The sequence below is a fragment of the Eptatretus burgeri genome, chromosome 14 (genome assembly GCF_056783735.1).
Source record: "Eptatretus burgeri isolate ZD-2024b chromosome 14, Ebu_testis_v1, whole genome shotgun sequence".
In the NCBI taxonomy this organism is placed as follows: domain Eukaryota; kingdom Metazoa; phylum Chordata; class Myxini; order Myxiniformes; family Myxinidae; genus Eptatretus; species Eptatretus burgeri.
The window spans coordinates 62,787,675-62,801,822 of NC_140974.1; the positions used below are offsets into that span (position 1 = coordinate 62,787,675).

General features: G+C 45.9%; 1 protein-coding gene across 6 annotated transcripts in view; it reads right to left on the bottom strand.

Annotated features, from left to right (window-relative positions):
- LOC147013384 (ras-specific guanine nucleotide-releasing factor RalGPS1-like) overlaps nt 1–9,756 on the bottom strand; it is a 108,963-nt gene extending 99,207 nt beyond the window's left edge. For 5 of the 6 annotated variants that reach the window (XM_085855165.1, XM_085855164.1, XM_085855162.1 and 2 more), the window contains exon 1: nt 9,621–9,756. The gene's annotated coding sequence lies outside the window, so the exon portion shown is untranslated. Of the gene's footprint in view, nt 1–1,397; nt 1,508–9,620 lie in introns of all 6 variants that reach the window. The other variant, XM_085855161.1, reaches the window with a different exon arrangement.
- Between the last annotated feature and the right edge of the window lie 4,392 nt (nt 9,757–14,148).

Here is a 14,148-nt window from a genome sequence, read left to right on the forward strand (position 1 = left end):
CAAACACGTTTATTATGATTCAATTGAGGTCAGAATTGGATTAAAATAAATTAAATTCAAATCAAATGGAAGACCAAATAGGTACAGTCCTGCATTGGAGTAATCAGAAGGAACCTGAACAAGGAAAAAGCAAAGATGACATCATCAGGAGGAACCTGGATCGGATTCACATTTCAGATGCTACTCCTCTACCCTCAAACCCATCCAGGCACAATGAGCCTCATTAAAAAAAAAACAGAAATCAAAAAGAACCAAGATCAAAAAATGAAATACTTCTGGCTGCCAAAACCATGCATCCAATCAGGTTGAAATTTAAAGCATATATTCCCCCATTACCATTAGATCATAATTGTGGAGTCACACATCGATTGATGAAGCGGTTCAAGAGAAAATTATTTAAATTTTTGCTCAATCCGATCTGGCTGCCAGACCATGTGACCCATCAATTATTTATGAATACCCTGGTATCCCCAAGGCTTGGGGAACGTGTGTGTGAAGGTTCTCCTCGATCTGTCCAGCCGTTCTGGAGGAGATTTTTATTGGTTTCAGGGTATATCCAAGATGGCTGCCAAACCATGTGACCTACGACAACATCGGTGTGAACGTTTTGTTCCTCATGGATAGGTGGTCATAACTGCAAAGTTTCGCCTCGATCCGTTCAGCCGTTTCAGAAAAGATTTTTGAAGTTTTTTTTTTTTTAAATTAAAACAATATGGCTGCCAAAACACGTGACCGATGATGTCATCAATTTTTTTTTCTGTGAACCAATTTATCCCAAGATGACACACAAAAACTTTTCATACTGATCAGATGCAGCGCTCTATGCATGTAATTATGACGTCATACCGAAGGCACCTATGACTTCATAAACAAATCACAGTTTATCCCCTATGAGGAGTACTCGCCATGTGTCAAATTTAAATTTTTTTTTTCCTTGGTGCAGTTTCAGAGATAGAGGTCCAAAGATTTTCCTTTTTCCCAACATGGCTGCCACACCACATGATCTATGATGTCATAATTACAATTTAAACATTCTACACGAGTTGTCGCTCCCATGGTGAGAATTTAGTCTCGACCTGACAAGCGGTTGCAGAGAAAAACACTCTTGTTCTGTGCGGACAAACAAAGAAACGGACCCAAATGCAATACCCTCTCCTCCGGCGAGGGTAATCAACTAGCACGGATTGCTCAAACAGACTGAGTGGGTCGTTGGTGGATCAAAGATAATGTGGAAAGGTTGGGTGGCGGTGATCATCCCCTATGTCCCACGTGCCAGCTCATGTTGATAACATCTTGGACATCCCAAGGATGAGGCTGCGTAATCCCTGGAAGAGTGTTCCACAAAACCAAAGGCAAATGAGAAAAGTTATTTTAAAACTCTGAGTGACGAAACCCACCGACATGGTGCAGTGATTGCTGAGAAGGTCCTCATGGGGTGGATGATCAAGTTATATCTGGATCTTGGTCACATGAACACATCCACACCATGACGACAGTGCGGAGGGATCTAGAGGGTGATTAAAGCGTGTGCAGTCGGTTAAGCAGGGAGTCGAGGGTTGAAAACCAACTTTGCACCAATGACCAACCTTAGGGCCCATATAATCTGCTCCACACACACACCACAGGATTACAAGGATGCATATATATATATATATATATATATATATATATATATATATATATATATATATATATATATATATATATATTTTTTTTTTTTGGTATACATGGTCAAGGCTCATGGAAGAGCGAGTAAAGCAAACCCATTAGGATGTACCATACAAAAACAGGACGCAAAACACGCGTGCATGGAGTGGACAAGTTGGATACAGAAGGAAAATCCAAGGAGGGAACAATGGAAAATTTGGAGGAGGGACTTGGGTGGGGTTAACGAGAGAGAAAAGATCAAGGTTTTGAATTGGGGACAATCTGAGATGGTGGTGAACAAGCTGTCTTTGAACATTTTTTTTAAAGCAATCTCAAGAAACAATCGAACACGTCGCTTTTGAACGCACGTTTTATTTAAACGGAGCCTCCGAGCACGAGCACATTGTGTTTCATCGGATTGAACCACACGAGTTCAGGAGAAGGTCTGTCTGCTTGAAGTAGGCAAGTCCAGGCTGGTTATTGCCTGGATAACTGGCTTTCAAAACAATTGGTCCAACAGCAAAATAATGACTCAAACTGCACCTTTCGCCAACGGCACAGTCATTTAAGTTGCCAAGGGCAAAAGATGGAAGACAGCACAGACGGTCCAAAAAAATAAACTCCAATGAAGGTTGGAGATTTGAAATAAATAAAGACCCAAACCATCAGGGGTTCGGTCTATTGAACAACATTCTCTCCCTCCCTTCAAGGACGTCAGGCCCACAGCGTTGAAGAAAATGGTATTGTGCAATTCAACGACACAAGATCGGTCCAAGCAGACGGCATGCAAACCACAGAGCAGCCTTCATGGAAACGCAACAAAGTCACATTATCTGGGGAAAATGCAGGTCTCACACTGGACCCTGAGGGCAGATAAAGAGGAGGGGTGAGGGCTCTTCTATCAGCCACACTCTCCCTTCACCCACCCACTTCTACCCTGGGGGGTGAGGGGATTCTTACAACAGCACTACCAGTGTATGCATGGACAGGAGAGTCAATAATTTAACTTTCCACCACCAGATAAATTGAATCGTATCCCAACTACATTAAATGACCCCAATTAGTCCCACCTTACTCTCGAGTCATCGAGAGAACACTTTTGGCCCAAATCTTTCACGAATCAGATGGCCAGGCCTGAGTCCACATACCTCGAAGCTATGCTGTCAGCCATAGCGCCCTATCTACATTATCGACACAGAAATCAAATTTTGAGGAAGCCGCCCCCTCCACACCCACTTGCACCTGGTGTACTGAACAGCATATGCAATTAAAACCCACGACCATTTGCTTATTCCAATTCAGTGTACAATGAACTGGACTCACAGCTTCTTGGTACTCACAACAACGATGTACATACAAACAACAAAAAAAAAATTAAAAAAAAACAAAGGGATTTTTACAAACAAAAGGGCAACGCAAATCTACTTCATGAAGATGGGCGATCGAGCCATTATGGACAATGGCAATCGATAGACATGTCCCAAATGTGCAGTACAACGGAGGCCAGTACGACACACTTACTTCCTGTTCATTTACCCAGATTTGCGTTACAACAACCTATTGTTGTGGACTGCAGCCGCATGGCATTTGTCCAGAGGAATGTGGTGAATCTGGGTGAATCGATGTGATGTCAACAGTTTTCATACGACATGGTGCCAAGACTTGAATTAGGAAGGTGGTTGCTCGAGACGTTACATCAGTGCTTGCTATTCCTTTTTTTCTCAACAGCAATCAAAACCCAAAAGCCAAACCTCGAGCGGTCACGTTCGGTGGGCCAACGCGGCGAAGGAGCAGGTTGAACCTCCGAAATGTTGGAGGTGAAGCATCGCCTTCAATATGCCGGCAGGTTTAGTGTCGTCCGCTGTACGAAGCTTGAACCCAGTTAAATGGGATGGCTGGTCATGCATCGTTTTCTTCAGGAGGCTTGGTGCCTCATTCGGCGTGCGCAGGCGGTTAAGCACCTGGAGTTTGGCTGTCTGTTTGGATTAATTTAGGACTTTAACTACCCGTTCCAATGGAACACATTCATCAGAGCTTTTCCATCTGTTTAAAGAAGACCCCTTGATCAGACAGAAATTATAGGGTATCCCTTCAAGTAAAACGAACAATTCATACAAATCGATGGATATTCCTCCTCCCAATTTAAATGTCAACCCGCTGTTATGTATGAACTCAACACGGGACTTTCAAAATAACCCAAGAATGCTAACGAGGTCGTACGCGTTTTCGGTGACTCGGTTCTGGTCGCCGGGCACTCCAAATCTGCCGTTGCTCGCACGACATCCAAAAGTGAAATCTTTTGAACATAATTTTCAGCATTTAAACGAAAGTGGCAATTTCAGTGGTTAACCACAATTGTTGTTCCTGGATGCAAATTGGACTCACGGAAAATACGAGACATATCCGTGCATGATAGCGGTCAAATTCCTACCTTTTCCTGTTACTACAATTAGCAAGCGGTGACACACAGACACACAAACACACAGACACACACACACACTTCTCCTTTTACCAATAGATGCAAAAATGTTGTGTAATCCCGGAACCAATTAAAATATACATCCCTCACAACTACCCCCCCTCCCCCCCCCCCCCAACATGATTAATGGTATATACCACTTTAAACTTACCCTGTGCACTGACAAGCCCAATATATGACCTTCCCATCGGTGTTAAGAAGCAACTCAACCAGATACAGCATCTCCCTGCGGGAGGTCTACCTGAATGTTTGTAATGATGGCATCGTCTTTCCAATTACAGATGTCCATTAAATAAATCACCAAGCCTGCCGTGCTCGCACAAGGTCATCTTGCAAGGATTAAAGCACACTCTCTGGCAGGGATGATCGGGGGGTTGGGAAGTACGTGCCCATCCACTTCGTTCAGAAGTGTTGGCGAGCCTTTTAGTCCAGGAGCCTAGAAGGTTTATTCAAGTCAAAAGCGCCGGAACGCTTGACCTCATGGGCTGATGGGGGTCATCCACCGACATCACAAAATGCATTGCTGCCGGGTCTGACCCATGGCTTTCCCCCCGAAATCACTCAATTAGTGACGCCATTACCGAAAAACCTAATTTCCTCAATATCTAGCAAACTATGCATGATAATATCACGAATAAGGTGTCCACACCTATGTTTTCACGGTCAATCATTACCCTGATGCTATGCATTTTGCTAGAAAATGTATAGTTTACCACGTAAATGCATAGTTCATCCACTAAATTAGCGACGCCATTACCGAAACCTCACTATCTGAAAAACTGTGCCTGATAATATCACAAATAAGGTGTCTATACCGATATTCTTATGGTCAATCATTACCCTGACACCTGTGTTATTACTGGGAAATATGTAGTTTACCATGTAAATGTGTAAATTACCGAACAACGATATATGGAAAACTTGCAAATGTGCAGTTCACATAATTAACTTGATGTCCTCTTGGCATTACAAGTCTTCTCTATCACTTTCGTCACTCTCATCACTGTCCTCACTCCAAGCATTATCTGACTCTTCCTCATCTACTGAATTATCTTCAACGCCATCCCCATCATCCTCATGTGGGCCTGTGAGGGACTCTGGAACTGAACTTCCTGGATACCAGTCTGGTTCAAAGCAGTTTTGAGACAACTTCCATCCATAGTCTGTCGGATTCACCCCACCAGTTGGATCTGTCTAATCAGCTCTCTTCCAGATTCTTGCCACATAGTGCGCCCTTTTCATATGATTACCAAGTGTCTTGGCGCACGGGGGAAGAGAGGCACAGTTTATCTTCTATATTCTGGCAAGGGGCTCCTTTTCGTCACCACCACCCATTCGCATGAACGCCTTGTATCTGGCTTCATTAATGTCAGAGGTTTTGAAGCCATACAGCACACAGACAAAGGATGTAACAGCTTGGACGTCTACCTCCTCAGCTGTTAGAGATCGCAATACCATCACATGAGCTGCATCTGACTCAATCTTCTGGAAGGGCTTCACTTTGCCCTTTCTGTAGAAACACGATGTGAAATCACAACCAGTCAACGCATGAAGGCCGATTAGTGCTTCAGTGATACCAGTCTGTTTCTTCTCAAGAATGTCAGCTAGTTTAGTGACATCAATGTACCTTCGGTGGTTGCCAGATCCATAGTCCATGATGATGTTGATCCCTTCCGACCTTCCAGAAAGCCCAAGCAGAATGATGAAGACGTCCGTATCAGTAGACCTTACTATAATGTTACCAGTGGAAATGTTGTTTGGGTGAAAGGCAATGAGTGTGTCAGCTTCTTCATGTCGACATTGGAGGTGATTCGGTTCCTCTATTTGCAGCACATCATCGCCGTTGTTCTTCATCTCCATACACACACCACCATGTGAAACATACAGTGTTTTTCTTCCAAGAATTGAACCATATTGGAGCTTCTTCCATTCCTCCATTACAAACCGGGCAAACTCTTCCTTGAATGATCCACTTTTGAGTAACTCTGTGCCACTCTGTCGCTGAGCCTAGTCAGGTCCAGTAATGATGAATGATTGAGGAGTTGAACGATGCAGATTTCGCTCGGTGTCTTCGATTGATGGTGACTGGTACTTGTAGAGCACTAAATGGATTTGCTCCCCACGATACAAACATACTTTTGCCAAAAGATCCTTTGCCATGGTTGCATATGTGGACTTGCTGTGCTGCAGCACGGTTTCATGGAGGATAATACCGCCATCAATCACTGCAGCTGTTATTGGGGGAAGACTGTTGTCATCGAGAAACACTTCCTGTCTGCTTTCAAGTTTCTTTGTGAGAGATGCCTTGTCCGTATTCAGGGGAGTTCCATCGCTATGGGCAAGAGAAAGTGGTACCTTCAGTAACAGGGTAGCTAAGAATGTGATGCAGATCAAGTGCATTGCTTGTCTCGGCAGCAACAGCTAAGATTCGTCCAAAGACATCCCTGACTCCCTCTGCCGCATTCGCTCTTCGTGCTGCGGTCTTAGATTGCTTCACATTCTCTGCAGCAAAGTTCAACATTTTGATCCTTGCCACATAGTCACGACGACAAGTGTTATGGTATTTGGCTTCCTTTGGAATAAGATCTTCCCCTAGTCCAATGATCCCAGTATCACACTTTTTCTTAGCAGCAAGAAGGATTGCCTTGCTCCCGTCTGTGGTCAAACATTGGCTGGGGGGTTCATTTTTCTGCAACTTCCTCTTCCTCTTCTGTCCACAAAAAAGACATTCCTGTCCAAGGACGCCTCTCGTGCTGGTAGGATGATCGGAACTTGAACGAGTGGTCTTCTGATGTGGTTCAGATGGTTCTGTGCTTGGAGGTGCTCCTCTCTTAACAGCACAGAATCGACTGAGGCAAACTGAGTGGTAATATTTGCCTTCTGGGCCCTCAGCTGTTCTGATCTCTTCCGAGGTGTTCGAAAACTTGTCACTTTGAATTGCCTTTCGCCGTCTTGCAGCATTTTTGGCTGTTTCCCAGTTGCTGGAATTGAAACACTTCAGGGCACATTTCTTTTCTCCTCTTTCTTTGCAAATTATACAAGCGGGGGCATCATTTGCCATGATCTGTAAATAACAAAAAGAGACAGAGACCAGTGCATTATTTGCCACATTGTAGCAAAAGACAGAGATGGTACGAATCCAGTCGGCAACTTTCAGGGTGAACTCAACATTTTCAAGCACCAGAGTTGGCATTGTAATATTTCACCATAAAAACATGGGTATAGACACCTTATTTGTGATATTATCATGCAGTGTTTTTCAGATATTAATGAAAATGGGTTTTTTCCGCAATGGCGTTGCTAACCAAGTGGGTGAACTAAACTTTACACGGAAAACTATACATTTTCTAGCAATAACGCGGGTGTCAGTGTAATGATTGACCATGAAAACATAGGTGGACACCTTATTCGTTATATTATCATGCAGATTTTTCCAGATATTGAGCAAAATAGGTTTATCGGTAATGACGTCACCAATCGAGTGATTTCGGGGGGAAATCCATGGGTCAGACCCGGCAGCAATGCATTTTTGTGACGTCGGTGGATGACCCCATCAGCCCATGAGGTCAAACGTTCGGGCGCTTTTCACTTGAATAAACCTTCTGGGCTCCTGGACCATTTTCATGGAAGAATTCTCGACTCGCACACCCAATTCACCTTAACATGCCCGGAAAAAAAACATCGTTGCTAAGGGGTTCTGCACATGCGTGCCGAGCATTCTGGGCAGTGTGACCACTCCTTGGCTTTTTTCACAAGATCTTGGCTATTCGTTGTTCACCTTGGCATCTTGGTTTTCTATAAGTTTTCTCTTATCATCGCTTTTCCGAAACCTTGTGAATTCTTGGCTTTTTTCATTGGCTCACCTTGGCATTTATGAAAATGAAGAGTGGTCACACTGATTCTAGGGTGCATCACGTTATTTCGAAAGGAGAAAGAAACAGAGGCAGAGACATCAGATGCTCCTAACTCCAGTTATGATCTGCAAAATGATTGTCAAAGGGCACATGACCTTTGACCTGTTGAACCCCAAATTGAATCAGTCCATGCTTGTGACAAGTTTGATTGAAATCCTTAGTGATTCCCAAGTTATTGTGGAAACAAAAAATAATAATAAGAAATTAAATAAAACAACCCAACAACCACCAACTCCAAAACAAGCGTCCGACCTTCGACTGCCGTAGGCATAAAAAAAACAACAACCATAACAACCACAGGTGTCTGCACAGATTTGGAGGGAAGAATTATACAACCTGCTCTCACTCATTCAGGGACACGGCGAGTGTTCGTTTTCTTTGCGCTGCTTTGACAGATTTATTGGCATTTACTTACCTGTGTCGTGATTGTGACGTCTGCCATAGGGTCTCACTAAAAGGTGCAGCCTGGTGTTGGCTCAGTGGTTAGGGTGGTTGCTTGGGATCCTCGGGTCCTGAGTTCAAGCCCCGTCGGCCGCTGAATTAATACACCAGGGGGTTGATTCAGCCTGTCATCCTTCCGAGGTTGATGAAATGAGTACCGGTTCTAGTGTGTACCGGTAGAGGGGCACTGCATCAGCGACGCAGTCACACTTCAAGAAATGATAGCTACCCCGGCAGCTAAGCTGCCATACGACCACCACCACTAAAAGGTGGATGTGTGATCAGTGTTTTTGCATTCCATACCCAACCCCCTTCGTAGTCAGCTTTCACCAATAAATTGTAATAACAACTTTTAATAAATGTTTATTTAATTTGCAGATACTACACATTCACCCTCCACCCCCCCCCCCCCAGAGAAACCTTGTCCACAGCCTGACTAATATATTTATTATCTCCTGTGGGTGTAGCACAGGCATGATGGGCCAAATGGCCCCTTCCTGCTTCAAAGCTCCTTGTCGTCTTTGGCTGTTCTTCCCGAAGGATACCGTGGGATATTTAACGTCAACAGACCAGGGATGGAAAATGGGAAAACTAGTTTGACCTTGACGTCCGTCCAAAGGTCAATGACGCCTCGCCCGGACACCAGGTCCAGGACGGGAGTTTTATAGCCGAGTCGGGATTCGAACCTGAGCTGCACGGGTCACCCACCACGACCACGTGTACTTCCAGGTCTTGGCCATCCTGCCAGCACACGATCCAATGACCTCCATTTTTGTACCCAAGGGACACCGGGACTCCATTAAACACTCAGTAACGATGTGAACAAACGGTGCAGAGTCATCGAGGTACAGGGTACGAGTACCGTACCATTATCACCGTGCTCCGATTGGGGTGTGCGCACAGCACGAGTCACGTGTCCGTCTCGTCTCGTGATCACGGTCAGTCCTTTCAGTCGGCACAAGGTAACGAGATCCGGCGCGAAAACAACCGAGCGGAGCTCGACTAGTTGGGAGGCGGGAATAGGCGCGCGTGAAGCCGGCGAAGAAGAGCAGGCCGCAGGGGTCAGGATGGAGGTTCAGTTCAGGGGACTAGCTGCGGAGCGTGTCGTCATCCGAGCCGACGCACCCACATCCACTTACCCGCAGAGGCGACCGGAAGCGGGTGCACTCTCGTCCGAAAACAGCTCAACGGGTCCTCGGCGGGCCAGCGAGGATAAACATGGCGTCTGTCGGCTTTTGAAAGCGTGACGCACTTCCGGTCACATGAATAAACATCCCGCGCGCTCAACGGTCACAGCACGATCCCTGGCTTGGTCCATTTCGGAAGCCCGAGTGGTCCTTGTCGATACGGTCCGGCCCGGAGAGGACATTCGAAGAGCCGTTTTTACTGCGTGTGTTCTGGAAACACCGCATTGTGATTTGATTTTAATACTTTGGTTTCGTTTCCAATTGTATTTCCCTGAAAGAACGAGAACACACTTTGTGTGCTGCGCACGCACGGAAAAAAAAAAAACACAAAAGAATGAGCGACGTGTTACATTTTTGGAGTTTAAAAGGCGGGAATGATCGCTGATCACATTGTTATTTCGTATACGGCTTGAGGCTGCTGGGAGCACCACTGTGCCGCTGATGCAGTGCCCCTGTAACCGGTGAGCCGGTACTCATTTTGCCGACCTCGGCAGGAAGACGGGCTGAGTCAACACACCTGGTGTTCGCTAACGGACCGGACCCGGCTCGAACTCGAGACCCGAAGATCTAATTTAAAGCCCACCACCTTAACCAAGCTTGGCGTGATCAGAAATAAGAGAACTTGGTTTGGAAACTGCGGATCAAATACAATCCGAAGGAAACAATTTGTGAAAAGTTTAAGCTTTAATAAATACAACATTATCAAATACAGTACATATAAGCATTTCGTAACACACAAACTGCAAGCACCTGTGGCTATTTCCCACGTGACCTCCTGGCAAGCCGATTGCGTCCCCTTGTCACGTAACCCGGATTGACCTGCTCCAACGGCCCCCTTTAATGTGTGATCAGCACCATCATATCAAATAAAGCAATGTCTGTGTATCTGTTCCGGATGGAATCGAAAACCTCGAAAAAAACAAAAACAAAGTCGAGCTCCACCATCCATGTGAAACAGGGGTACCCAGGGTCATGTGACGGCCATTAAATAAATCCTACCCCTCCACAAATGTGGGGAGACGATGTTGTACACGTGGAATAGCTGAAAGTGGTTGAACCACTGACCCTCGGCGGAGGGAATGGTATTGCTGGTGGGGAAAAGGAACGGGTATTGATTAGTAAACCAAGATATGGTGATAATATGACCAGAGAACGATTGGAATGTGACAAATGGGGGGGGGGGGGGGGCAGAGAGTCATCTCTCAGCACCTCCAAAACAAAAAAAAACTCCAAAACAAAAAAAACTCCAAAACAAAACGGTCGTTCGTTTTAACTTTGGCTCTTTATCCTGTTCTCCAACGTTATCACAACTACAAAGCATCTCAAAATGCAAAGCCTGTCCGTGTCCACTTTGTATTCGAAATAAACTTAACGAGGGGCAAATAAGCATCGCTTCTAATCTCTTCATCCAATTAAGTAAACTTAATGAAAACGGCAGTTTAAAAAATATATAAATTGTACATTTTATTCATTGTGTTCTCCACAGTCTCATCATAAAGGTTTGTTGAGGATTTGATGACAAAAGCTCAATTGGTAAAAATGTTATGGCTTGGACAAAGTTTGATAGAAAAAAAAAATTATATATGTATATGTATATATATATATATATATATATATATATATATATATATATATATATATATATATATATATATATATATATATATATACATATATATACATACATATATATACATATATATACATATATATACATATATATACATATATACATATATCTTCTTCTTCTTCTTTCGGCTGCTCCTGTTAGGGGTCGCCACAGCGGATCATCCGTATGATCCGCATAGTGATTTGGCACATGTTTTACGCCGGATGCCCTTCCTGACGCAACCCTGGTCGCCTCTTACGACACAGGGATATGGTACACCTATTTTAACCGGGGTATACACCGGCCCAGTATACTGGTACTCATTTCGCCGACCTCGGAAGGATGACAGGCTGAGTCAACCCCCTGGTCCTGAGGCCAAAAGGTCCTGAGTTCAAGCCCCGTTGAGCCACTGAATTAATACACCAGGGGGTTGACTCAGAGCCTGGTGTTGGCGCAGTGGTTAGGGCAGCGGCTTGGGATCCAAAAGGTCCTGAGTTCAAGCCCCGTTGAGCCACTGAATTAATAATTAATATATATATATACACACATATATATATATACACACACATATATATATATATACACACACATATATATATATATATATATATATACACACATATATATATACACACACATATATATATATATACATATATATACATATATATATATATATATATATATATATATATATATATATATATATATATATATATTGTTGTGGTTACCAGATTCGCAAACCACCATTCAGGTCCCTTAGGTGAGGTATCTCGGTAAGTGCATGTGTAGTTAGGCCCAAACCCGTTGTCTAGTGGGAATACATGTATTTATACGGGCTGCGACTCTTCAGGATAGCCGTTTTTCTTTTACTATCTTTATTTTGGACCAACCGCCATGATCACAACCACAACATCAACCACCAACCACAACCACCGCTTCACCACAACCGCCATGACCTTTACCGTCACAACTCGCCACCATCGCATCACCGTCATCTCGCGCCACTCATGGGCACCGATGCTGGACTCGTGTGGGGCGCACGTTGAACAGCGTGTACAAAATCACGGATTTTCTGCTTCAAAAACGGATCCAAAACGACACACGCCCACTTTTTGCCGTCCAATCGGTGAGCGAGGGGCGAATTGGCCCCGCCCCCCAGGGCGATCGATATATGCAAATTTGTGGATCAAAAAGCCTTCACGCCCACTTTTTGTCGGGCCAATGGGGAGCGAGGTGAAAGGTCAAAGGGAGGGGGTCAAAGGCGAAGTTACGGGGGGGATAAAAGGACGGTGTTCGTCAGTCAAAGGAGTCGTAAAAGTCGGAACGAGGGAGTCAGCAGAACGAGAACGAGAGAGTAGTAAAGGTCGGAACGAGGCGAAGGAGTCGGAACAGAGAGTCAAGACTTCGCGGGCGGTGGAGCTGCTCGTCGTGTGCGTTGAAGTCGGAACGGAGGGGACGAGCTGTGGAGAGGCGGCGAGGGCGGACGAGGGGGTGCTCGCGTCGTGCAGGGAGCTGCACCCCTGGGAGGCCGGCAGCGCGACCTGGCCGAGGTGGAGACGCTCGTCGCGCACATAATAAAGATCCTCTATACCCCGAGCATCAGCAACCCCCTCCTGTTTCCCCCGCGCTGAGATAGTGCGACCAAGGGGGCCCCGTTCCCACCCCCTGCCAGGCACTGTCCACGAGGCCCGCGGGTTGCGGGGCCATCGCCGCTCCGCGTCTCATCACCAGACGGGTAGGCCCGACCTGGTCTCGGCCCCAGGCCTACCTCATTCTTGAGGGTATTTCTTTTCCTTGGTTTTGGGTATGTGTTGTCGGCGCCGTCTGTGAAGTAGAATTGTATAAGTGTTGCCGTGTGCTCGGTAGTCGGTATTAGCTCTGCACTGTGTTTTCACTTTTATGTTTGCTTTTTGTGTAAATGGAATTGTGTTTTCTTTTTGTGTGCATTTGGTGGAATTGTATTTGTGTGCTTTCCGTTCGTCGCGAATAAATGTGCTTTATTGTTGAACTGTCTCCCGCTTCGCTTCGTCTTTTCCCCATTGAACCCCCATCTTGCTTCACGTAAAGGGTTGGTAGTGGGCTGAGTACGCCCGATAATTAATCGAACCGTCGAGGTCGACGATAACACCGCTCGGTTATTCTGATAGTACGGAACGGGTCGCTTAAGTGGCCCGTGTCCGAAGTCGACCTGCGGCGAGGTGCGATCGCCCGGTCTACCCTCCGCGTGGGTACTTAGGTAGGTCGAATTTGGCGAGCAACCCTATCCCACGCGGGGGCTGATTGGCTCGATCGCGGTGAGACCGAAAGGTCCACCCGTGACTGGTTCCCGGCGTTAGTCCGAGAGGGTCACGACTGGATTGTCCGTCCGGTGGGCGACGTGCCGCGATTCGAGTTACGTGGCCGTCGCACGCCGGCGGGCGCGAAAACCGCAGCACTGGTGTCAGGAGTGGGACACAAATTCATCGCCCTCCTCGCGGCACTGGTATCGGAGAACAGGAAAACGGGCTCTCCTGTCTCCGGCTAAATTTACGGGAATCGGTCCAGGGGTGAGAGAAGCGACCCCCGATTCCCTCCAAATTACGAGCGAGCAAATTAACCCTTCACGAGAAGCAAGATGGCGTCTCAAGGCGAGCGGGAGCCGGGGGTATTAGAAATGTATATGTGTAATAATGTAGAGTCCATGGTCCAGGATGGAATCCCCGAGCAGGAAATGTTGATTGTGCAGGAACACGGACTCGCCCAACTGAACCCAAGGCCCGAGGTGGGTGCGGCAGCGGCCGCGGTGTATGACACCTCCCCCCCCCTCTCCACCAAGACCCTTCCCCAACCCTTGCCGAAACGGCTCAGCTGAGTGCATCCAACATGGCC